Consider the following 26,803-nt stretch of genomic DNA (forward strand, 5'->3'; position numbering starts at 1 on the left):
ACTTGCTGAGAGTTGAAGGGGAAGCCCAGTGCTTCTAGATTGCTATCAAAATACATTAAAAAGTTAGAGCAGAAGGCCAACCTGATAGAGCTCTGGGCATCTAAGTATCTTTGAGGCCCTCTAATGCTGTTAACAGAATTGTGTTGTTATGTTATGATAATTTGTAAGGCACACATATCATCCAGGGGGCATCCTGGTGCCTAAGAAGGGTGGGAGCTCCCCTGAGTGGGTCCTATTGGAATAGTTGGGTTTTAATTTGTTTGCGAAATTCTAATGCAGAGTTGGCAGCTCTAATGTGTAACAAGAGTTCATTCCAGGATTTAGAAGTCAGGAGGGAAATGCTGTGACCCCAGCTATGAGGAAGTGGAAGACGTGGGTGAGCAAGAGCTTGACAGTCTTGAGATTTCTAGTTGAGGTGTGGAAGTGGATGCAGCTGCTCAGGAATGGGGGGCCGTACTTTTGTAATTTTCTGTAAGCATGAGTGAAGTGTATGAAGAGGGTGAATTTGTGTATGGGGAGCCAGTGGAGTTCTTTGAAGTGATCAGATGTGTGTGTGTGCTTTATGGGAGTTTGAGAGTGAGTTTGGCCGCTGCATTCTGATTGACCTTGAGTCTCTTGGTCAGTTGCACGGTCATTCTGACATAGAGGGCATTTCCATAGTCCAGTCTGCTGGTGATTAGTGCTTGAGTGATGGATACTCCACTGTTTAGGAGGAGCAATTTAAAAACATCCTGGAGGAGTTTGAGGGTGTTGAAGCAGGTGAAGGCAGCCATGTTGGCCTGGTTGAACATCAAGATTAGATTATCAATCACAATCCCTAAATTCTTTGCTTAGTTTGATGGAGTGGGTGTTAGTCCTAGTTCTGTGGGCCACCAAGTTCGGGACCCAAGGGAAATTTATTTTACGAAGAAGATCACTTCTGCTTTGATGGAGTTAGTCTGTTGACTGCGTGGGAGTGTTTGATTGGTTCAGAAAATGATGCTCCGTCCATCACCACCCCATTTTGTACCACTTTGTTCGCCATAAGTTGGCAGGGTATACTCAGACGTGAGTCCCTTGCTCACTTTGCCACTGGATTCAAGCAAGCCGGGCTGAAGACGGCTGAAATGCCAGAAACCGGTCCTCGGAAGCTTGTTTCCGGTCCAGGGAAGGCATGGCTTGGTAGTTAGGGCTGGACTGTTCCCATGAGGCACAGGGTCAGACTGATTTGCATATGGCCATGTCTGAACTGGGGTGGCAGAGTGGGCTAAAGAACGGTGATGGATTAAACCCAGATCTGTTGGCTGGGTGTGAGTGTGTGATTGGTTCAGATGCTCCGTCCATCACCACCCCCTTTGGTACAAAGGAGTTAGGCTTCAGGCAGTTGATCCTCATTCAGGTTGCAACATTGGACAAGCAGTAGGTAAACTTCATCTGTGTGTTAGAGGTGTTAATGGAGAGGGGGTGAATGAGCTACATATGTTGGTGTAAGAAATTATGTTGAGTCTGTGGGAAATGACCATGGTGATGGTGCTCAATTAGACATTGACGTGCATAGCACTGAGCGAGGAGCTTGAGGGATGATGCAGATCAGGTTGGACACAGTGAACAAATACTGGGCCAGGCGGACAGTTTGGGGGTGTACAAGGAGGTAGGAGCTGGTCCAAAGGAGTGTGAAACCACATATTGCAGTGATGTGTAGGTGTTGAATGAGGATGTGGTGGGAGACAGTGTCAAAAGTGGCCGAGAGGTGATGAAGGTTGAGCGCCGCTGTGTCCCCCTTATCTATGATTAGATGAATGACATTGGTGGCGGCAATGAAGGCGAGTTTGGTGCTGGGGCTCGGCCTGAATCCTGATTTGGAGGAGTCCAGGAGGTGGTTAGTGTCAAGGAGGTCAGCAAGTGATTTGTTGAGTTTTTCCAAGACTGTGGCTGGGTAGGAGAGGAGGGAGATGGGTCTGTTGTTGGGTCTTTGGGTCCACTGAGTGTTTTTAGGAGGGGTAAGTTATTGGCATGTTTCCAGGAGTCCAGGAAGGTGGCTGTGATGAGTGCGTCATTGAGAACTGGTGTGGGAATAGGGCAGATGGGATTAAGTAATTTGTTGACAATTAAGTGGATCCTTGTGGGCTCCTGAGTGGCTGGAGCACATAGTGGTGTTGGAAGTTGTGTAAGTGGCAACAATTTTGTTACTGATGTATTGGGAGTGCTGGGTGCAGAGTTCCGGTCATGGGAGGATGGTCATGAATTCCTTCACTGCGGTGAAGATATCTTTCAAGCTGTTGGAACTGTTTTCAATCTGTAGCATGCTTGATGTTAAATCTGGATGGCTAATTTGTACTTGGCTTTATTGTTGTTATAATGGGAGTGTCTCCAAAGGCACTCCAGCTGTTTGCAGTGGCGCTTGGAGAGTCAGAAGTCTTCCATGTACCAGTTTGTCTGTGATTTAGTCGAAGAGATTGTGACAGTTTTGTGCAGGTCAGTGTGTTGGCTCAGGAGTTGATTCAGGTGTTAAGTTTGAGATAAAGCAGGTAAGGTTGATGTAGTGTGGCATGTGTTGAGATCGAAGCTCTATGGTCCAGACTCCTTTGGGGATCTTTTATAGTTACACTGGGAGGACGTGTTGAGAGTGGTTCTGTTTTGGTTGGGTAGGGGTAAGCTGAAGCAGATGAAGTGGTCGATGTTGATGAGGGGAGGGTGGGTTCACCTACTGTGATGTCTGTGAAGTAGGTGAGGAGGACGAGGTGTTGAGCTATGTCGGTGGATTCCCTCACTTATTGGGCAAGTCAGTTATCTTCAGGCCTTCCTGGAGGTTAGTGGTGTTGGTGTCATTGGGTTCCTCTAGATGAAAGTTTGGATCACCGAGGAGGAGGAAAGAGTGGAGGCAAAACGCAGTAGGGCAAGGAGGTTGGCGCAGGTGGTCCTGAAGTTGTTTCTGGGTCTGCGAGGTTGGTAGAGTAGAGCACATCCTATAGTGTGTTGCTACAGGCTGGATGTGAAGGCCATGTGCTCAAAGTGGCCACTGGAATTAGCTGATGATATGGAGCAGGTGATGTTTTCTTTGTGGATGATAGGGACTCCTCCTCCGGGTGTGTTTTTCTATCCTTTCTTGCAGTCTTGTAGCATTGGAGGGTAGAGGGCTACTGCGATGTCCAAAGTAGATAACAGGTTGAGCCAAGTCTTGGGGATGAAGGGTAGGTCCAGGAGGGGTTGTGCAAGATGTCCCAGACTTCGATGGTCTGTTGTGTGTAGAATTATTGATTGTTTTTATAAACTAAAAGTAATGAATAAACAATTATTTATTAATTGGTTATTACATGGTCTGTTGGATGTTGAGCTTCTGTTCCCACACAACCTTAATGAGTAAGTTGCACGCTTTTTGAGATGTTGATTTGACGCTTCTGAATATATTCGTCTAATTATCGGTTTACAGTGTCAAATGAATAATTAATCTGTTTATTTGTAAGAGATCCAAATATAACATTTGTTCTGTAAAAAGTGTGCTGACGTCTCTAAGGGAATGCAGCGCTTTTTGAAAAATGTAAAATACAGAAATAAAATGTCAATTAGCACAAAAAATTGGAGAAGGAAAAATATTATGATTTCCTTTTGCATGGGATGACTGAACAACCCAGAATCTGTCCACACTTTCTGCATTGTTAGTTATTGCTCTTTTACTCTCCTGCTCCCCAAGTTCCCTCCCTCCTAAGAACTTGCTCCAAAGTTATCCTGTTTATTAGGTCCCAGTACACTGTGCTATATTGCCCCTGCACAAGATGTTTTAATTCATTCATTCATTCAGTTGCGGCCGGCAAGTCTCGTGGTGGGGGGGGTCGCGCGGGGGTTCACGCTGGGGGTGATGGGTGGGGAGGAGGTTTATTTAATTAAAATATGAACTTACCTTCCCGGGTCCCGCGCCATCTCAGCTCCTGGCCCGGTCGCGGAAACAGGAGGCAGGCAGCCTCCCTCCCCTCCCATAGCCAATCACAACGCTGTGATTGGTTGGGACGCCGACCACACAGGCCGACAAAACAGTCAGGGCCCGCAGCATTGGGCTAGCCACTCCGCCCCTGCCCATCAGCAGACCCGCCCGGCGCCCGCCCCCAACCAAACCCTTCTGCTTTCTCGCATTGCGAGAAGCAGGAACATAAAAAGGTATCTATAATACCATTTTATGTTTCTGCTTCTCGCACTGTGAGAAAGCAGTGGGTCGACACTCCTCCACCCACATGGAGGAGCTACCACTGCAGCCATCGGATCTCTGTTTTACAAGGAACATCCCTTTTACTATTTTTATAGTTTGTCATTTTCAGGGACTCCAAGAGATTTGTGAAATGCACACTGATTAAAACACTCCTACCGGCTGTTACAAAAAAATTATGCAAGTTTGCTCCATAACGATAGAGAATTTGTTAGTATTACTGGATATGCATCTCTTTTACACAGGTCCGACCCTGATGGCACAGATTTTTAGGAGACTATTCTCCAGCTCCTGGTGTGTTAACTGTTTGTTGGTGGTCTGCCAAGTGACATAATGCCCTGTCTCTGTGCCTGCAACACATGCGCAAGTATCACTGTTGTATGCACATGACAATCACAAGCTTTATATAAAAATAAGGGCTCGCTCTGGATTTTTGTATTGGAGTTTTGAGTTATGTTAGAAAATGGAGTTTGGCTTCTCAGTTTTATAGGATTCATATATCTAATCTAATATATTAACGGAATAGAAAAGCAAAAAAACACGGAAGAGAGTTCGAACACAAAAAGTTGTGATTTTATTTCTATTGACTGATGACAATGCCTGCTGTGATTAAATAATGCTTAGTATTTTTTTTACGAGTGGTGGCTTTGTGTTTACCCTAAACCAAGCCACACCCATGTGTAATTTGCATCTAAAATTTAAAGGACATTTCTCGCATGAAATCTCTGAACTGTGTCCAGGCAAAAGGTTAAGAGGCACTATAGAAAAGCCCTGGGGTGCTTGCCCTGATTTTGACACATGTTCTTCCTCTGAGATGTTTCCAATACGATGGAGTGAAACCATTGCATTTCACGAGGAGACATCCTTTCGAAAGACTGAAGAACACTCTGCTTTCGACTCGGGACCCAGAGTTGAGATCGGGTGGCCCCTTTGTTTACGACAATTAATTGCATTCCAGCCATTACTGGTATTTGCTTGAGACTGTTTTGTTGAAGGGAGGGTTTGAGTCCCTTTCTTCTTCTTTTTCGGAATGTCTTTCATTTTGTGTACTGATGAAAACCTTGTTCAATTTACTTACTTTTTGGCGTCGAAAATCAGAATTTCGTACTGTCTTTTGAACTGCTCTAGCCTCAAAGCTTTGGATGAGAACAGTTACATTTTGGACACAGTTCGTTTGAAATCCCCTTAGTTCCAGCCACTTACCATACTTAGCAGTAGAAACTGTTTTTTCGTTTGTTGGCCTGTAGTCTTGCTTTTAAATATACCTCCATACATGACATATGTGATACACTAAGTACTGTACTGTTCATTTACTTCATTGTTTTTATAAATGTAGGGTCAGGTCTACGAAGCAATGATGCTGTTGCAAACTGCCCGATTCTACGAATGTGCTTATATTTTAATGTACAAACCACAAATTACGATTCGCAACACACTACCGAATCGCAACTTGGGTTTGCGACCTGATTTGTTTTCAGGGCCTCATTTATGAGGTATTGCCGAAGGACAGCACAGCAGACCTTTCTGCTGTGCTGCCCTATGGCAAAAGACATGGGCAGGAATGCGCCTTATCTATCAGATCAAGCTCATTCCTGTCCTTTTCCCCTGCGCGGCGCACAATGGGCTGCCGTGCGCCAACACAGGCACCCTTGCACCATGGAGGGATGATTATTTTTGTCTAGGAAGGTAGACCTTCCTGCACAAAAACAATCACAAAGGCTTTTAAAGAGGAGAAATAAAGATATTTCTCCTTGTTGCGCCTCCCTTACTCCTCCCCTGGGGAGGTGTACGTTTTTGGCACTGCCTCAGAGTTACTATTTCTTGTTATTCTGGGGCAGTGTCAACAAGCCATGGATGTTGCTGGGAACACCCCAGCAACACCCATGGCACACCCCTTTAATGCAGAAAACTGTGTTAAATGGCTTAGTGCTGCCTTGTAAATATGGAGCAGGCTCCTGCACTACGGAACTTCACAAAAAGTGCCGTTCTGGTGGTGCAAGAGTCCATAAATGAGGCCCTCAGTATTTGAAAGGCACGTTTTTACAGCGTCCAACCAAATACCAAATAGGAATTTTATGTATTAATGTTTTGCAACTGAATTCTTGTCATAAAACATTCATATTTTACCACCTCCTCAAAGGAGGTGGCCATCTATTCGCAAAAGGGAAGAAGTCCACGAGGGACCCATTTCCCTTTGTGAATCACAGACATGATGGTTTGCTGACCTCAGCATGCCACCATCACTGTGATGGCTGCGATTCATAGTGGGTCACAATTTGTAATTTACCTCATTAATATTCATGTGGTAGTTCAAATTGCCACCCACTGCGGATCGGTAATTTGGAAACGGACCTCTCAGCACATAGGTCAGTTCACAAATTATCACAATGGCTGCAAAAATACTGGTCAAAAATTGGGACCAGTATTTTGGGACCAGTTGTACGTTCATCTGGCCCATGGTGCACTGCTTGAGGACTGACACTATATTTATAAAAAAATCATTGAAGGATATGTTTTTGATATATAAATAATATTTACATTGCTGACTGACTTTTTTAATTGCTTTTGTTATTACTGAATATTTTTTTATCCCCCCATAGGGGCTAGATGTGGTACTCCCCTTAGTTCCCTACATAATGTTGAAACTCTTGTTTAATATTACACATTGAAGGAACTCCTTTTTGCTGTTATAATTTATGTGCATATGTCCTTGGGTTAAAGTGTGGTCCCTTACTTTGTTCCCTCATTCTCTCATCTATTCAACAAATCAAGTGCATTGTAGAAGTGCATGTTTGAATGCAATCTAATGAATCAAGTACTTGTGCTTTCATCTGTAACAGATGCTTTCTTTTTTGTATGCGTATGCGTATGCGTATTTGTATACATTCATATATTTGTGAATCAGTAGTAATGTGCAGAATGTCGTTTTACACTTGATTACACACCTACCTTCAAAACTAATATTGTGCTATTATATTTTTAAGCAAATTTCTTATGTCTTGAGGAAGTGTATTTCGCAGACCTTTGTTAACTAGCCCTCAATGTAGGCTTGGCAGCCATATTTTCGAAAATGGATGTCTTCCTGTTTTTGTCCTGCTCATTTCGCTGTTCGTTATTTCTGCATGACACAGTCAAGCAGTCATGTTTGTTTATTTTCACTGGCATTGTTCTTGCTGTTCTCGAAGCAATCTTCCAAGCTTGGCCACAAAACTGTATCTTGGGGAATGTTGGGTTTCAAAAAGACTTACCAAGATGTGTGGATCACTCTGAATGCAAATATATTTTACCTAATTTGATGTTGAACAGCATGACGAGATTGATATCAACATAATCAACCACATTCGGAGGAGGATGCTCTGAACTTTTAATAAGTACAAGTCAAATTCTAAAATCAGAAGTGTTTCAGAGGATTTGTGTCAGAGGTGTCTCATTTGTTGGAGAAATAATCAGGGAAAGAGGGCCAGAGTCCTTATGAATCATATTGGCAAATCAGAGACCCATTTACGAGAGATTTCAAACAGACTTCATAGAGAATCCAGTTTGCAATGGTCCTAAGTGTATTCTTGTGATTGTGCTCCTATTTTCTAAATGGGTTGTGGCCTATTCCACCTGGAGGTCAGATAGCATGACTGTTGACAATCTTTTGTTGAGGGAGTTTATACCCCGTTTTGCCCTGCTGACTTCTATTGAGAAAGATCGTAGTTTACATTTTAAATATGAAATTTTGAAATTGATTTGTAAAGCTCTCCAAATTGATCAAATTTGGGGAGAGGATGTAGCCTTGTGGCTAGAGCGGTCGACTTCGAAGCTGGGGAACCAGGTTTGAGTCTCGGCAACGACACTCAACATTCTGTGAGTCTGGGCAAATCACTTAATCACCCTGTGCCTAACAAAATGAATGTGTCCTTGTGTAACGAAACTGGTGCTTATGTAAAGCGCTCTGATACCTGGTATCTTCGGGACTAGTTTGCGCCATATAAACCTCTAAAAACAAAATAAAAAATAGGTTCCATTGTATTTATCGTTTGTATAGTGGAGAGAATGAATGGAACCGTTAAAAACAAGCTGGTTAATGTGTGTGCATGTACTAGTTTGAAGTGACCAGATGCTCTCCTTCTTGTTTTTATGAGTATTAGAAGTACCCCAGACAAAAAGGCACATCTCTCTCCCCATGAAGTGCTAATGAGCAGAGCAATGAGGTTAGCCCATATTCCTTCTGCTACACTTTTTAATGACTGATGATATCGTATTGCATTATCGCAAATGTCTAGCTGATCAATGTCTTACCCTGAATACAGGTGACTGGGTTCCTTTAAAGAAGAATATCCACAAAAGCTGTCTGGAAGAATGCTGGGGAAGACCATTTCAAGTCGGGCTCATGAGTTACGCTGCTGGAAAGTGTGCCGGAGTTCCACAGTGGATCCAAGTCGCTCACACAAGAAGAGTGCAGGCAGTGGATGAAAAAGTGGTGAAAACAACCACTGATTCATGGAGTCAAGCTAAAGTTTGCGGCATGGAACCAAGTTGGGTGAAGAAAATTTTGAAACTGGTAAAGATTCTGGTTAAGTTACTAGTGAAAGTGAAACTGAAGATCTAGGAGAAGGTACCAGTATCAGTGGCCAGTTTCAAATGGAGAGTCAGAGTGAAGAGCTGTTACAAAGTCACGAGTGGCAGCAAGAAGTCGTCTCAGATCTGATCAGTGAAAGGCTCCAATTGAAAATTCAAGTCTCAAGAATGCCCAGAGGAAGAAAACAGTTCCCAGTGAGTGGAATTAAGGTGTTGATTAAAGTGCAAGTTCATTGGTGAGTGGTGAACATTCAGGAGTGGTAATAAGTAAAGGTGCAAGAGTCGAGGCACAAAAGGCAGTGTAAAAAACCTGCAAAATGTTAAAAGAGGCACTGGTTGAAGGAATGGTTACAGCCAATCTAAAAAAAGTCTTAAGTAATTGAAATTGAATCAGGAAACAGTAAGAATTAGCCACCAGTTGCTGAAAGACTAGCAAATAGGATATTTCCAAATAGCAAGTATGCTTCAACTGAATAGGCGAACCTAGCATCTGTGTCTGAAGAATTGTCACCCATGAAGGTATCCAGGCACTGGAAGGGTGTAGTTGATTAGCCGAATATCCAGGTCTTCAGGCACTTTCGTAACTCTGGAAACGATAGGGAGGTCCGAAGATGAAAGGTCCGTAGATTAAAGGGAGGAAGAACAACAAGACACAGAGATCTGTAGTCCAATAAACTGTTGCCAATTTCTTTTTGAAAGTGAGCCAGAAGAAAAAGAGCCTCCTTGAACATTTGAAAACAAATTGACAGTGGTGAACTAGAGACTATTTTTTTTTTAAAGAACCCCGATGAAGAAAAGTGTTTCTGAAATGAACGATTTGAACTGAGCAGAAAAGTAGATAAAGTATTTTTGGATTCTTTTTTTTAAAGAAGAAATAAGCCTTATTCTTGTTTTGAAAGAATGATTTATACTGAATTTTTAAGTTCCACTTTCCTTTTTGTTTTTGAGCTCAATAGAGATGTCATATAGCAGATGTTGCAACTTTGTTGGTTTGATCTCCTTAATAATGATACCAATAGTTTCAGTTGATTAATTATTGTACCTCATTTCTCCAGTGAGACATGACTCCAGAGTGGTTGTGTTAACCACAGCGCACAATGATGTTGAATCAAATACATTAACACAGGGAAAGTTTAGTTAGTGGCTTTCATAATATTATTTATACTAACATGTTGGTGGAGTATGTGGACATTATGGGGGTCAAGAATTGTTTTGTGTGTACTTTTCTTCCTTCTTCTAAAGGTGAAGGTGAGACATACTTACAGTTTTGAGTTTCCTAGGCATTATCCTGTAATGTATTTGCTGGTATGTTGCATAAGCATGAATTTCTAGTGCCTTTTCTGTTGAATTTCAGCGTTTCGTTGGAAAAATAATGTATCTGCAAATGCTAAAGATGAGTAAATGATGGCAAATTTCCGAGTACAGTTACACAAATTAACTATAGTACTAACAAAGCTAAACAGTAATATATGTGTAGCTTGAATAAAGAAGAGAACGAGTCGGTTAAAGAATATAATGTAAGAAGAGTGAAAATAGTGAAATGTTGAAGGGTGAGAAGAAAATAAAAGAGCAAATAAAGGCTGAGGAAGAATTTAGGTTTTCAAACTGCATCCAGGTTTGAGGAAGGAGCATGAGAAAAAGGGTGTTGTGGTGAGTCATGAACCTTCAGTAGTTAAGTCAGTAGAATATGTAGGTGAGAATGAGTGCAAAAGAAATGATATTGTTCGTGGTGGTTTTCTGGTTGGTGAAGAACCAATTCGGAGAGGGATTTATTATGTATGTGGCAAGACTGCTTGTTTCAATCTGCCTCGTAATTGGGTAGGATTGTACTTTAGTGTTTCCTTCAGTTTATCATATGAGTGGAATGAATGACGAAGTTAGGTTGAAGAGAGTGATATGTGGTTTTTGACTGATAGTCTCAGATATATTAGTAGATATGATTCCATCTATGGTGTTGCTAGTAATGATGTAAAACTTAGAAGATTATTTACGCTTGTGGACCATCTCGCTTCTAGCACTGCAGATGCCTTATCAAAGAGCAATTCTGAACTAATGGCAATACAAGCAATAATAATGCAAAATCGCCTTGCAATAGATATCCTTCTTTCGAACTAAGGCAATGTTTGCTGGGTTTTGAACGTTATTGAGTGCTGCACCGTGATACCCAATAATAGTAGGGCTATTAATGTATATGTTCAAAATAGCAAATAAAATCTGTGATCTCCAGCTTTAGAGAAGCATGGCTTATTGGAAACTGTAAGTTGTTGGTGAGATAGGAAAGGGGGTTAAGCAAGGTTGGTGAATGGTTCAATAGATTAGGTGGTGGCATGTTTAAATTATTTTTAACACCTGTAATTATTGTATTGATTTTTGTAATTGCCCTGTTATTCTTGTTTAAATTGTCTGAGTGGTTATTTCTAAAATGTGGATGCATGGAGAAAAGAAGATGGTCAAAGAGAAAGTGACAAGAATTTGAGATGGCAGATGCTATAGATTAAGATTACAATCAGCTAAAATTGATGGAAGAATCAATTTGAAAGAAGCAGCAAGTGATGCAGACTTTGCTATAATCATTAGACTAATTAGGTTAATTATGGGTTTTTATTAGTTACTGCAGTGGTGCCTGAACAATTTTCATAGTGGGAGTATTGCAGTCAATGTTACATCACTCGAGTTTTAGGGATTGCAGAAAATCCAAGCGTTACCAAAAGATGACAACTATAGAAAAGGTATTCATTGGGTAGAGGATGTAGCCTTATGGCTAGAGCGGTCGACCTCGAAGCTGGGGAACGGGGTTTGAGTCTCAGCGACGATGTTCAACATCCTGTGATTCTGGGCAAATCACATAATCTCCCCATGCCTAACAAAAATTAATATGTTCTTCAGTAAGGAAACTGGTGCTCAAGTAAAGCGCTCTGATGCCCAATGTCTCGGGTCTAGTTCGCGCTGTATAAAACTCTAAAAAAAACAAAATACAAATAAATAAATATTCAGCAGGTACAAAATTACTTCTACAATGTCCATGCAAGATTGCCAAATAGTTCGATTACAAAATCATCTCACTTTGCAGTTAGAGAAAATAAACACCAATTTCCAAGTTAAAAAAACATAAACACCCATTTGCCAGAAATTATTGCCTGACATTTGTCTTTGAAGTGCAGCAAATGTTACCAGATTAAACAAAATTTAAAGTCATCTCTATTGCTCATTCACCTTCTGAACTCCATCAGATTAATTTGGAGGTGCTGCAGCAGACCCAGCACCCCTGCGTACAGCACATATGAGTTACAAACTTATCAGATTGAGAAAGTTGTTGAAGATTTTTATACATTCAAATTTGTGTATCATTAACAACATGCAGAATGTAGTTTAAGACTCAATTGCAAATGTACACACTAATATTGTGGTATTAGTTTAAAGACATTTCTTATGACATGTAGAAGTGTATTTCCAGACCTTACCAAGGCCTCAAGTTAGGGTTGGAAGACATATTTTCCAAAATAGATGTCTTCTTGTTGTTCCCCTGCATAATTTTCTTTTTGCATTTCTGCAGCACACAGTTAAGCAGAGTCATATTTGTTTATTTCCACTCGCATTGTTCTTAATGTTCTCTAAGCAATTTTCCTAGCTGGTCACAAAACTGTATCTTAAGTCAAGGTCCTTCTGTTAGCTTACTGTACTGCATTCATTAATAATAGCTTGCTGTTGTTTATGTATCTACTTTGTTCTACCATTTTTGGATGACATTAGCATAGAGTGGGCAGAATCCATATTTATGTAGTGGAATAGTGTTTAGGTACTAAGGAAATAGGACGTTGAATAACACCATGTTCTGGTTTGCTGAGAATGTATTGTTCTTGATCATACCAGAGTGATTTAGCAGTTTCCATGATTTAATATGAGAAACTAGTGTATGTAAATCCTCGATTTTGGGGGTGAGTCAAAGCTTTCCTAAATATGGCTAGGGATGCTGTCCATTTCTCCTCTTAATTTTCTTAAAATATGTTTGATTTTGCACTTCAATTTGCTTAGAGCCTCCATGGCAATTATTCTGTACTGCATCTTTTGAATTTTGTAATACCACAGTTACATTTATTCTGCTGATCTTTAACTCAGTTAAGTGGGCCCTTTATTTAATTTACTGTATTTTTTATATTTTTATGTATTAGGAGGTGCCTTTCCTCAAGGACACATTGTCTCATGAAATTGAGTTTTAACACACTCTCCGATTCCTCAATTCCTGGGAATTCTGTTGAGTTAAGTTCCTGGGGTGCAAGAATTGCTGATGATCCCACACATGCAGTGAAAACGTTGATAGAAAAGAATGAACAAATACTACACTTTAGTAGACATATTCAGTGCTTTGAGCTAACTTAGTGGTATATAGAGACATACAAGTAATCATCATATAATAACACTGAAATTTTGATGTTATAAAAAAAGTTTAACTTGACTTTGAAGTACTGACAAAGGGTAGGGCATGAAAGGTATGCAAAAGCAGGGCAGAGATAAAGGGGATGTTCAGGGAAAAGCACTCCGAAGTGTATTAGGGCAAACAGAAGTGAAAAGTGATATGATAGATTTCACAATAGACAGAGAAAGAGAAAGGTGGGAAAAGATTGCGTGGTACAGAACCAGAAAGTGATTCTCCTCAGAATACAAAAACAGTAGGGGAGGGCTCAAACTGCACATAAAAATAAACTACACAAAAAATAAAAATTACATTTAGAATTTCGATGAGGAAACAAACATGTTTTGCATTATTACATTTTGTACCACGATATTGACCAAGAACCGTTGTATGCATATCTTCATTAATGCTTAAGAGTGTATCCTAAGATCCAAAAGTTTTACATCAAATGAGGAAGACATCAATATCCAAAACTTTTCTAATTTCTTTAAAGGAACAATGAAAATAATTATTGGGTTCATACACTACAATATAAGGCTTGGTTTCAATATTATATTTTGTGCAAGAGATTATACAGATGATTCACAGATGACACAATTGAGGCTAGTAACTTCTAACTGCCTAGTGGCCTTCTGAAAACGGTTTCACAAATACATTATGATGAGGGTTTACATTGTGAACTCTGACAAATACAACAGTAAGGGGTTTATATTACAAAATCCCTGCCAAATACCACAGTTAGGAGCTCTTCATTATGAACTCTGTGACAAATGCAATAGGAATGGGTTTTACATTGGAGGCTCTCAGACAAAATCAATAGAAACGGGTTTAACATTGTCAACCCTCTGTCAAATGCAATAGGAACGTGTTTACATTGTGAACTTCATAACAAACACCATAGTAAGGTGCTTTACATCTAGACATATTTGACAAATACAAAAAGAATGTTTTTTCCAATGTGAACTCCCTAACTATAGGAAGTGGTTTGTATTGAGATCCCTTTTTAGGTCTCGCCTACGCAGTGCGCACGCGTTGCATAGGAGAGAGACCTTTAGCCATCAGAACAGCTTTGGGGCAAAAACGTGCACGCGTTGCATTGCTTGCAATGGCAACGCGTGCACATCTGGCGATTCCCTTGCAGGAGCGTGCAGCACCATATGGTTGCAATCATTGCGCCTTGCTGCACGCTCCCACAAGGGAATCGTGCAGGCCCCCTCCCGCCGCACAAGGCAGATCAACTGGCTGTTTCATAGGCATCACTCTGTGCAATCAGACGTTTTTAATGTTACACATTTTAACATTCATTGTTTGCCAGTGTGGTCTTTTGTGTTGAAACACTAGAGTGTGGCATTTTAATGTTTTAATTCACCAGACGTGACACCTGCCATATAAGTTTGTTGCAATTGAAAGAGGAGAGATGAAATGCTTCAGAAAGCTCGGGCTGGCCGATTTCGCTGCGCAGCTCGCAGGGTCCTGTGTAACGAGCGAATTTCCTCCAGAGCGAGGACGAATGATTAACACTTCACAACCACGACTAGGTGTCGCACATACATTAAACCAAGAAAACGATAAACTTAGGCAGCCTTATTGTAAAAAGCAAACACGTAGAAAACCCTTCCCATGTGCTGTGCGTGCACCAGCACCACATCATAACCGTAGGGAGTGTGACACGCAGAAATGTGACGCCAGTTACTTTCAAGAAAACCCATGTCAATGACTTGACTCGCAAGGCCAAGAGCAGGCCCTTCAAGAAATCCGCTTTACGTTGCACAGTGTGCCTGAGTCGATGTAATTAATGTGAATTTGGCAAGGGCTACTGGGGCTGGCGATTCTAGGCGCTTGCGGACCGCAGTTGAGATCAGGAAGGGTAAAGTGAGCCTCACTGTGATCGAACCAAGAATTGCCCTGTATCTTGGTAGGGGCAATCGTTGGGGGCCGCTGCCCCCCTATTAATGAAGTGAGTCTAACTACCCCGCGAGCATCGAGTGCTCACACCCTAGGTTTAAAGTGATAACCGCAGCCCTACCCTTTCTACTGCAGCGCAGTCAGGGAAACGGCCCACTGGCGCTTATTTATTTGCAGTTCTATATAGCACAAACTCGACTCGAAGATATTAGAGCACCTGCAGTGAGGCTGACTACCCCGCGAGCATCGAGTGCTCGCCCCCTAGGTTTAAAGTGATAACCTCGGCCCTACCCTTTCTAATGCGGCGCTGTCAGAGAAACAGCACGCTGGCGCTTATTTATTTGCAGTTCTATATAGCACAAACTCGACCCGAAGATATTAGAGCGCCATACACAAGCACCAATTACATTACACAAGGACACATTCATTTTGGTAGGCACAGGGAGAGTAAGTGATTTGCCCAGAATCACAGAATGTTGAGCCGAGACTCGAACCTGGTTTCCCAGCTTCAAGGTCGGTAACTCTGGCCGTCAGGCCACACATTTAAAAACTCCCATGCTTCTTGGTCATACAAGCGCCTCATCCATGTCTCAAATTAAAACGGTTTAATGTAATCTGGTAAATAATATTTAGAAGTGTGCTAAATGCCTCTCGATATAACCAGTGGTGGCCGTTCATTTCCTCGCTTCCCCTCCCCCGTTTTATAAATCAATGTAGTTGCTTTCCCACATTTTTGCATAAACCTCGTAAGAGTATCACAGATACCACTACCGAAAGCAAATGTAGAAGAATATTTTTAGGACCAAATCAAGCAAATAGCATTCATGAGAAAACTTTAAAACACCCCCACTAAATATAGTATGACATTTTTGTAAAGTGATCGGTTACTTAAGCTTCTCCGTCACACAACTACATGTTAAACAGCACCTCACTTCGAAACTTCCCATTCCCTTGCAATTTTTACAAGTTCCGACACCCAGCTGAGGTCATAGCTAAAAGGGTAGGCTGACTTTTCTAGATGAGTTTAGTGTAATCAGTGAACGCTCGCAAGCGACTTGGTAGATGGGAGAGAATGATCCACTTCCACTTAAAAGTCACTTTGAAACTTCCCATCCCCTTGCGGTTTTTACAAGTTCCGCCTGTTGTAACCCATTTATATTGTGTTTTAGCACCCACTCCGAAGGAAGCTGTGCATGATAAAAACTCAGTGACACCAAAACCTTTGTCCCGCCCTACAAATGTATCAATATAGTATCCTTGCCATATTAACGGTTAATAAATCACCCCCTGCGACTATTTGATAGACCAATCCTGACCGCTTTTAGTAATCTTGATGGCCGCACATGAGATTGGGAACCTTTTCTTGTTTCTTCTACAGGTGCTCTGTCACCTGTTTTCCGCCGCAGGCAGTGCTTATTTTAAGCCGATGGTTGCAGGTGGACATTCACTGGCACTTATTTGTTGGCCCTGGGACTTAGTTTTCATTATCAGACATTGATCTAGCATAGGACAAAGATAGAAACTGGGAATGAGAAAACAGTGACAAAGAGAGAAAGTAGGGAACCTACAAGAGTTGGATAAAGACACATGAAGTGAATGATTGTAGAATAAGGAGGCATGGGGTGGAATCAAGATTAAAACTGCTCTGGTATTCGGCAATGTGGGAGCAAATTCTACAGTAGATATTTTTGAGCTTTAATTAACATTAGGAAGACGTGAGTGCATTTTTTCTGTGTTTAGTATAATGCATACATGCCAACATTTTGAACGGGAGATTTTGGAGAAAAAGAAATCCTGGCAATTGATTTTCTCAATTGACTTACATTGAAGAGGAGGAGACTTTAGGCTGGAGACACATAATGGCATAGCCAATTGGTCTCACCTTTGGGACCTTATAAGTGTTGAGCCATGCAACAGTTGATGTTGTTGCACCAAGGATATTGTGCTGGATAACTAAACACTTATAAGGTCCCAAAGGCGAGACTTATTGGCTATGCCAATGTTTGTTAAGTCTGGCCAACAGGTGTTTGGTGTTTTTAGAGGGAGACTTTATGTTCATGTCAATGTATACACTAGGTCTGTTTAAAATATTTGGTGGGCATCATGTCATGCTCACATGTTCATGTCATACCAAAACACCTACGTTTTATTTAAATGTGGTGACAAAGACAGTGGCTTCCGATTTACATTGTGAATGACTTGACAAAGACTGTAGGACAAATTTTGTTGATTACAAAAAAGATTTATAGGTTGAAATCGATCAATATATGGTCTTTGCCATTTCTTAGGGTTAGAGCCTGGTGGAGTGTAAATTGTCACCTAGCACCACACAAGTAACAGGAACAGACTACATGTACCAAGTACGTTACTTTCCCCTTGTGAAAATCTTTCATGGTACTTGATTTATAAACAATGGGTCTGATTCACCAAGGTGAAGTCACATATTTGTATAAGTTTACCCTTTTTTTTTACTCGATTATGCTTTCTTCCTCGAACGCCTGGTGCGAGAAACTTTCGAGTTTCTATATTGATAAAATCCGCTTTATACAGGCGTCGTATATTACCCGCAATCAGGTTGTGGCCGTGACCTCAGAGGCCCCGCCTTTTTCATCTCCTTCCCTGGTGGCTTTTACACCTATCAATCTGCCTGACTCACTTGCGGTCCTCAAGGCCTTGAAATCTGGTTCTCCATCTGACCCATGTGCAGCTAGACTCTTGGCTTCGGTCGCAGAGACAGTTAACCCAGAAGTTGACAAGCTCATCAATCTGTCCCTCCAGGCGGCCCTTGTTCCGGCTGCGTGGAAACAGGCTAAGATTCTGCCACTTTTAAAAAAACATTGCGAGATCCATTGAACCCAGTGAGCTACTGTCCCATTTCTCTTTTACCCAGTGTGGCGAAAGTCTGTGAAAAAATTGTTAATAAACAACTTACTGACTTTATCGAAAGCTCGGGCCTTCTTCATCCAGCCCAATCCGGGTTCAGTGCCTCTTATAATACAGAGTCAGCTCTAGTGGAGGTCCCTGAAGCCATTCGGGAATGCTTGGATTCTGGCGGAAGGGCAGCTCTGATTTTGCTGGACCTTTTGGCAGCATTCAATACCGTTTCTCATTCTCTACTGCTTGCCCGACTCACTGACATAGGAAAATTAGTCACTCCCTGGAGCTGGTTGAAATCATTCTTGGAGGGTAGCACACAATAGATATGGCTCCCCCCGTTTGCGTCTACTCCACAGAGGGTGACTACTGGGGTGCAACTGGGGTCCTCCTTGAGCCCCCTTCTTTTTAACATTTATGTGACTACCCTGGTTCAGTTGGCTGAGGAACTTGGAACCAAAATTATTGCATACACCGATGAAACTCAGCTTCTGTTTACTTGGGGAAAATCCGAGTGTTCCACTTCCTCTGCAAAAAACTGTCTGACAGCAGTTTTTCAATGGCTTTCCTCTGCACAACTTAAATGCAACGAGGACAAATCAGAAATACTCCTTTATGGAAGCTTACCCCCAGCAGGGAAGCACTTTGGCCAGCTGACTATCCCTCGCCGGCCTCAATGGGGCAACCCGCTAAGAATCTTGGGGTCTGGTTTGAAGAGAACCTGTCTTTCTCCATTCAGATTAAGAAGCTTGCTAGGAACTGTTTGGGATACTTAAATCCCTCAGCAATTTTTTACCACTCCTGCCTAGGGCAGCCAAGAAAACGGTTACTCGGCCTTGATACTTTCACATATCGACTATGCTAATGCCTTGTATGTTGGCCTACCGGGCTACTTCCTAAACAGACTACAGGTAGTCCAAAATGCTGCGGCCAGGCTTCTTTTTAACATTCCAATAAGAAGCAGTGTAAGACAGCATCTTTGCATACTCTACTAGTTGCTTTTAGCTGAAAGAGTTAAGTTCAAAGCCCTGGTCTTGGCGCATCGTGCCTTGTACGCTTCCGTCCCAATCTATTTAAGGAAACGTTTTATGTTCTACACTCCAGCTAGACAGCTTTGTTCAGCCTCTCAGCTCCAAGCCCATATACCTCACTTTCACCTGCAAAGGATGGATGGCAGCTCCCTTGCTTTCAGGGCTACTTCAGCCTGGAATTCGCTTCAATTTGCCCTTCGCAGCATCCAGGACCCTACTCTTTTAAAAAAAAGTTTGAAAATGTTCCTCTTCATTTAACTAGCCACTCTCCACTTCTCAAGGTTTGCGCAGGGACACTCCTCGGAGTATCCATGCGCGATATAAACTTCAATAGCATAACATAACATAACATTTTTGATTATTCACAAAAATGCATTTTAATGGTACATTTACGACTCCGGAGACTCTGCAGTCGGGTCGGAGAACTCCGTACATAAAAAGGTAGGACAGGTCTATCTTCTTAAGGTTGTGTGAAGTCTGTTCCCTCACTGGGGAGACTCCAAATTCATAAACTTACCATTAAAATGCAGTTTTGTGAATATCTAAAAAAAGTAAGCTTACACAAACTTGTAAGCTTTCCTTTGTGAATTAGGTCCTGAGATTGTGCAAAACTCCTTTGGGAGGTGTTTCTAGTTGCAATTCCACTCAATACTGAGTTATTAGACCACTTTTTCATTTTCAAGAATCATTGGATGCGAACTGATTTAATTTAATTTTGCTGCGTTGCTGAGCTTAGATTTTCTAGCCCAAGCCATGGAAGGGGTTTCTCTATATCAATTTTCTGTATGCGGGCGGTGCCGCAGTGGATCCATGGAGTGGCTCTTTAGGACATTTTTCTTTCGTCCTGGACCTCGCCCAGCTCCATCTTTCTTTTTTCCCTGTGTTTGTAGGGGTTTCCAATCGTGCAAAGGATTTTGGGGCGACTTCCTACATGCCGACTTCTGGTATATGCCACATGCAGAAAGATCTTTATATCCAAGAACTTTGGCATATTATATACAAGTCTAAGAATATATATATAAGTAACTGCATTGGTGTCTGCTTCGTTTTTGTTCTAAGATAATTCAAGAGTGATCGCAGGAGCTATATATATATATATATATATATATATATATATATATATATATATATATATATATATATATGAATGAATTAATATAACATTTATCGAGCGCTAACTTAACCCAAGGGCATCAAGGCTCTAACCGCAGAGCAATCTGCAGGCAAGAGAAGACACACTCAGACAAACATCTAAGGGAACGACCAGGTCTTTAAAACCTTTCGAAAGAGCGTTTGAGATCGTAATATATTTATATGTAACCAAAGGCTGTCTCGAGTTTGCAGAGCGCTCTTACTGCTGGTGCCAGTGACTGAGGGAGACCAACATTCAAGAAGTATTTTTATCTCAAAATAATTTCACTGCACTCCAATAACTCCAAATCAACAATTTATTCAAGGTAAAAACAATGAGGCAAACACCAATGCATTTCGACTAACATGTTTTTTTCACAATGGGTGAGTCCTATGTTACTGTTGCTTATATACTAACTGCCGATCCTGCTTTTAATAAAGCATTCTGGGTAATGATGTCAACACATTTCTATAGTTGCAGCAATTGTACAAAAACACTTATTTACAAGGCAGACAAACTTTTACAAAGTGTTTACCAAAAATAAAGAAGCAGTTACATTATATTGACTATTATTACTAGTGCCCTAAGGTAGTATAACTTGTGCCCTTACCATGCACTGCTAATTACCCCACATATTGTCATACGTTTTCCACTTTTCCAGTAGGAACTGTGCATTTGTTGGGTGACATAAACGTTGGGATTGGTGCCAGACTGATTCCCTGCACCCCAGGATATGTTGTCCTAGAGATTAGCTAAACTGAAGCACTAACATAGTGACAACCTCGCAAGTGGCAGCCAAGTGCTCCCCTCCTGAATGTGAATGTGAAAGCGCACATGTATTTATAACAATGGCATCCATGCTTCTGTGTTGATACTGCAGCTGAGCTGACATTGTGTATTGTCTCTGTGATACCAAAGTCGTCTTATAAACGAAATAATAAATAAAAACACTTGCACAATGTGTGTACGGACCTTGTATGAAATGTTCAAAGCTTCATGATAGTGTTCTTGCGAAGTGATTTTGTAAGTAAAGTAGTTTTGAAGAAACTAAACTTGCACTGTCACGCAAGTAAATGTGAGTCAAAAGTCATTGTGTGAAAGAGAAGGCAACTTAATAAACGTGTGCATGTTAAAATAGCAGTATTTCTTGCCGGGCCTAACTGAGCCACACAGCAATATTACATCAGTTTTGACATCTTCTATGACATCATTGATAATATCACTGCAACATTTGCAATAAACGTATTGATGAGAAAACTGCATGATGAGAGCGAGAGTGATAATTACCTTAGGGCACGAATTATAGTTTCTTGGCATAACTATAACTGCTGAATTTCTATGGTTTCATTATGTGTTTAAATCAGAACCTAACTATCATGTCCCTGTAACCTTTAGTTTTTTTTATCACTTTCTAAGGTTTTCTTAATTCTATTTCCTAACTATAATGCCCCTGTAACGCCCCTGCCTTCAGCGAACCCTACGATGCATACAGCCTTTGGCAATGAGTAGTGGGGGGGTTCGCTTCAAGGCCTGGCCTGTGACCAGGCCCTATGGCCAGCCCACCAAAACCAGCCAATCTATGGGACCCCTTCCTGTGCCACTTTTGGCCTTGGGACCATATCCCCTGGGGTCCGGTGCCCTTTTTAGTGGGAGGGGGCACAAGTTCTCTTTGGGCCACATTCGGCCCGTGGTCCTATCCCCTGGGGTCAGGTAACATATTTCAGGGGATTGGGGCAATCATTCCTCCCTCCCCAAGCCAATTTCTGCCCTGGGGACCCCATCCCCAGGGGCCTGGCACCATATTTAATGGGGAGGGGGGAACATGCAGTGGTTTTGTGGGTGTGTAAGTGTGTGAGCGGTTGTGTGATTGCAGGTGTGAGTGGCTGAATGGGTCTCTGAGTGGGAGTGTAAGTGGTTTTGAAGGACTGTGAGTGGGTGTGTGAGTGGCTGTATGGGTGTGTGAGTGGTTGTCAGTGTGTGTAAGTGGTGTGCGTTTGAGTGTGTGTGTATGGGTGTGTGAGGGGTTTTGTGGTTATGTAAGTGGCTTTGTAAGTGGGTAGGTGAGTGTGTGTGAGTGGCTGAGTGGGTCTGTGAGTTGGTGTGTGAGTGATTTTGTGGGTCTCTGAGTGGGTGTATTAGTGGCTGTATGGGTGTGTGAGTTGTTTGTGGGTGTATAAATAGGTGTGTGAGGGTTTGTGAGTGGGTCTGTGACTGGCTGTAAAAGTGAGTACATGAGTGCTTGTGTGGGTCTGTGGGTGGATGTGTGAGGGGGTTTCCGGGCCAGTGGCTGTATGAGTACCTGTATGGGTGTTTGAATGGGTGTACAAGTATTTTTCTGGGTCTCTGAATGGTGTGTTACTGGTTGTATGGATGTGTGTGTGGGTGTGTGAGTGGTTGTGAGTATTGAAGTGTGCGTGTACAGGGATGTTATAGTTAGGATATAGAATTTAAAAAGCCTTAGGAATTCCCTTAAAAAAAACAAAAAGTTACAGGTACGTTATAGTTAGGAAATAGATTTTTTTAAACAGTAGAATTCTCTGGCAAAAAACAAAGGTTAAAGGGAAGTTTTAGTTAGAAAATAGAGTGATAAAAACCACAGGAATTCACTGAAAAAACAGAGGTTACGGAGATGTTATAATTAGTCTCAGATTTTGCTCATACAAAATCATTGAAATTCAGCAGTTATGGTTACCTTAACTAACTATAACTTACACCCCTGCTATCCACTGCTTATAACCTGAAATATTACATCATTCATGCCATAGTCAGTAACATTACTAATGACATCGCTGATGACATTCCTATGGAAACTAGCATCACCGAAACCACATTGACACAGTCCGGACAGAAAAAACTGGCTCCAGTAGGGATGCTGCTGTATTCTGGACATGAGGAAGAGAATGTCTCACATACTCAGGGAGTAGTGCTGATGCTAATGCCAGAAGCCAACAGTCCCACAATCATCGCAGTGACTTTCCACGCAAATAAAAACAGGATCAACATGAATATTATCCAGTGCTATGAATCTACAAATAGAATAAACAAACCAAATTGCCGGGCAGTAATAGTTGATAGACACGAGTACGCACCTAGTATAATAAATTGCTAGGCTGGCAAACCATCTGTGTTTAAGGCACTTGTATTTTTATAAAGAAAGATTATGAAAAGATGTCATGGCAGCAGAAAGAATTCACATCACATTTACAAAGGTTCACAAATACATAGAGTGGTCCGGCCGGTCAGAGACAGGACCCAGCCTTTCCTCTTCTTCCCATGAATCTACAAATGGCAGCAAAGATTAATTTGACAATAGGCTACAGTCCATCCTACAGAAATGCCTTGAGAGAAACATATCTGTACTGATAGGAGACCTCAATGCCAAGATTGCAAGCGACAGCACTGGGTACGAAGAAGTCATGGGCAACCATGGCCTTGGTGACATGAACGAGAATTGTGAAAGGCTTGCCCTAAGCAGTCTGGAGATAGGCGGTAGTGTATTCTCAAACAAAATAATACACAAGGCAACGTGTGTGTCACCAGACCATTCAACAGAGAAATCTGATTGACCATGTCTACATTGCCAAGAAGGCCCTGCAGGTTTCGAGAGTGTTGAGAAGAGAGGAAGTAGCATCAGACCATCACCTCATCGTGGCCAGTCTAAAGCTAAAGCTGAAGAAAGCATGGATGGCACTGACAAAGTAACGCCTGCAATTTAATATCATCCTCCTCAAACATGCACAGATATGGAGGGAATACTCAGTCACCCTCAGTAACAAGTTTCAAGTTTTGCAAGAACTAGAGGATAAGAGAGACCCACTAGAAAGTCAGTTGCATAAGATCCAATAAACAGTGACATCAGCCTGCCAGGAGGTACTGGGTCCCATGAAACACCAGCATGAAGAATGAATCTCCACCGAGACTCTGCAAAGTCCAAGAGAGAAAGGAAACGAAAGCTGCTGTCAACACCAGCTCAACAAGAGCAGAAAAAGCAAAAGCTCAAGGCGAATTCACCAAAACCATCATAGAAGCAAAAAGAAACTTAAGAGCAGACAAGCGAAGAGTCATCAATGATCTTGCCACAGAAGCCCAGGAAGCAGCAAGCCGTGTAAACTTGAAAGAACTCTACAACAGAACAAGGAAACTCTCTGGCAGACATAGCAAGCCAGTTAAAGACATAGCTGAAAATACAATCATGGGTAACAAAGGCCAACAACGAAGATAAGTGGAGCACTTTGAAGAACTGCTAAATCAGACCATGCCACAGTCTCTACCAGACATACAATCCCCCTTCCTCGGAAACCCCCCACCCCGACAGACCAGGCACCAAACCTCAACATCATACTAGACTCTTCTCTCACGAGGAACCGCCAGATCAACGCCGTATCCTCGGCCTGCTTCAACACCCTCTGCACACTCCAAAAAACGTTCAGATAGATCCCACCCAAATCCAGAGAAACGGTCAATCCCACCCTCATCAGTAGCAGACTGGACTACGGCAATGCTCTGTACGGCGGAGTCAACAAGAAACTACTTCGCAAGCTCCAGACCGTCCAGAATGCAGTAGCCAGACTGGTCCTAGACATACCCCGCCACCACCACATCACCCAGCACCTCCTCAATCTCCACTTGCTCCCCATCGAAAGAAGAATAACGTCCAAGCTCCTCACTCATGCTTACAAGGCCCTCCACAACCTTCGACCAGCATACCTAAACGACCGCCTCTCCTTCCACGCACCCAAGAGACACCTCCAATCAGCAAACCTCTCTCTGGCCTCCATCCCACACATATACTAGACCAGAATGGGAAGAAAGTCCTTCTCCTACCCCACAGCCAAGGCTTAGAACAACCTCCCTCTCCATCTCCGGCAAATCCCCACACTGCCCCTGTTCAAGAAGGGCCTCAAGAACTGGCTCTTTGCATGACCCCAGCACTCAACAGAGCTGCACCCCCCCCCCAGTGCCTTGAGACCCTCACGGGTGAGTAGCTGCGCTTTACGAACCCTGATGGATTGACAATCAGCTGACAAGGACTTGTCTATCGCCTGCAGCAGACCAACCAGGGAAAAAATACAGCAAGCCATCAAACTGATAAATGGGAAGGCAGCAGCACCTGTCAACATTCCTGCAGAGGCACTGACGGCAGACATTAAGAAATCAGTAGACATGCTCTACCACATGTTTGGAAGGATCTGGAAGGAGGTAAAGGTGCTGTCAGACTAGAAGGAGGGCTATCTCATCAAGATCCCAAAGAAAAATTACCAGAGTAACTGCCCAAACCACATAGGGATAACTCTTCTATCAACCTCAGGCAAAGTGTTCAACAGAGTCATCCTGAACAGAATGAAGGAATAAGTTGATGCTCAGTTGCGAGATCAGCAAGCTGGCTTCCACAACAATAGACCCTGTATAGACCAATTTGAAACACTGTGCATCATCATTGAGAAGTTGATGGATTGGAACTCCTCCCTCTATGTCAACTTCATTGACTATGAGAAGGCATTAAGCAGTGTGGACAGAGAGACCCTGTGGAAACTCCTCCGCCACTACGGTGAGCCTGATAAACTGGTAAGAATCATTAGGAACTCTTACGAGGGAATGACCTGCAGGCTAGTTCATGGAGGACAACTCACCGAAGCCTTCCAAGTGAGGACTGCAGACCAGTAAGGTTGTTTCTCTTTCCATTACTCTTCCTGGTGGTCATCAACTGGATCATGAAGAAATCCACAACAAGGAAAATAAATGGGATCCAATGGATACCTTGGACACAGCTCGACTGCCTGGACTTTGTAGACAAACTGGCCTGACTCTCCCATACCCATTTGCAGATGCCAGAGAAGACCGGCAATGTGGAAGCCACATCAGCACATCATGGCCTCACCTATCACAGGGGAAAAAATCAAGACCCTGAAAGCTAACACTGCCAGAACAACTAAAGTCACCCTGGCAGGCGATGCACTGGAAGAGGTTGAGGCCTTCACCTACCTGAACAGTGTCATAAACAGGCAGGGCAGCACAGACACTGACGGCAAGGCAAGAATCGGCAAATCAAGGGCTGCCTTTATTCAGCTACAAAAGAGCTGGTGCTCCAAGGTACTTATGCCACAAACTAAGATCAGACTTTTTAACACCAATGTAAAATTGATCCCTCTGTATGGAACAGACCTGGGAGGACAACAGTTACCTCCACCAACAAAGTCTAAACCTTCATCAACACCTGTATGAGAAAAATACTCAAAATCCTCTGGCCAAACACCATGAGCAAGAATGACCTATGGCAGCAGACTTTCAAACTCCCTGCTCATGAAGAACTCATGCAATGACACTGGGGCTAGATAGGTCACACCCTCCTCAAGCCCTCATCATACACCACCAGGCAAGCCTTGACATGAAACCCGAAAGGGAAAGGAAAAGAGGAAGGCCAAGAAACACCTGGCACCAATGCCTCAAAGATGACTGCAAGGAGTTGGGTACACCAGGTGTCAGATTGGCAGAAAAGCCCCGGACAGAGGTGACTGAGGAGTCCTGGTTGATGGTCTGTACTCCAGGAGGGGTTGTACCCAAGTAAGTAGCTACCAACTGGCATAAGAGATCCAGAACCAAATTACTTAAATACAGTAGGAAGTGGATTTGCATTACCAACCCTCTGATAAATACAACAGGGAGTAATTTTACTTTGTAAAATTCTTCCCAAGTACCATACAAAGGTG

General features: G+C 42.4%; 1 pseudogene; it reads left to right on the forward strand.

The window, feature by feature from the left end:
- LOC144824207 (uncharacterized) overlaps positions 1-26,661 on the forward strand; it is a 53,461-nt pseudogene extending 26,800 nt beyond the window's left edge.
- Positions 26,662-26,803: the final 142 nt, after the last annotated feature.

The sequence above is a fragment of the Lissotriton helveticus genome, chromosome 3_1 (assembly GCF_964261635.1).
Source record: "Lissotriton helveticus chromosome 3_1, aLisHel1.1, whole genome shotgun sequence".
Classification (NCBI taxonomy): Eukaryota; Metazoa; Chordata; class Amphibia; order Caudata; family Salamandridae; genus Lissotriton; species Lissotriton helveticus.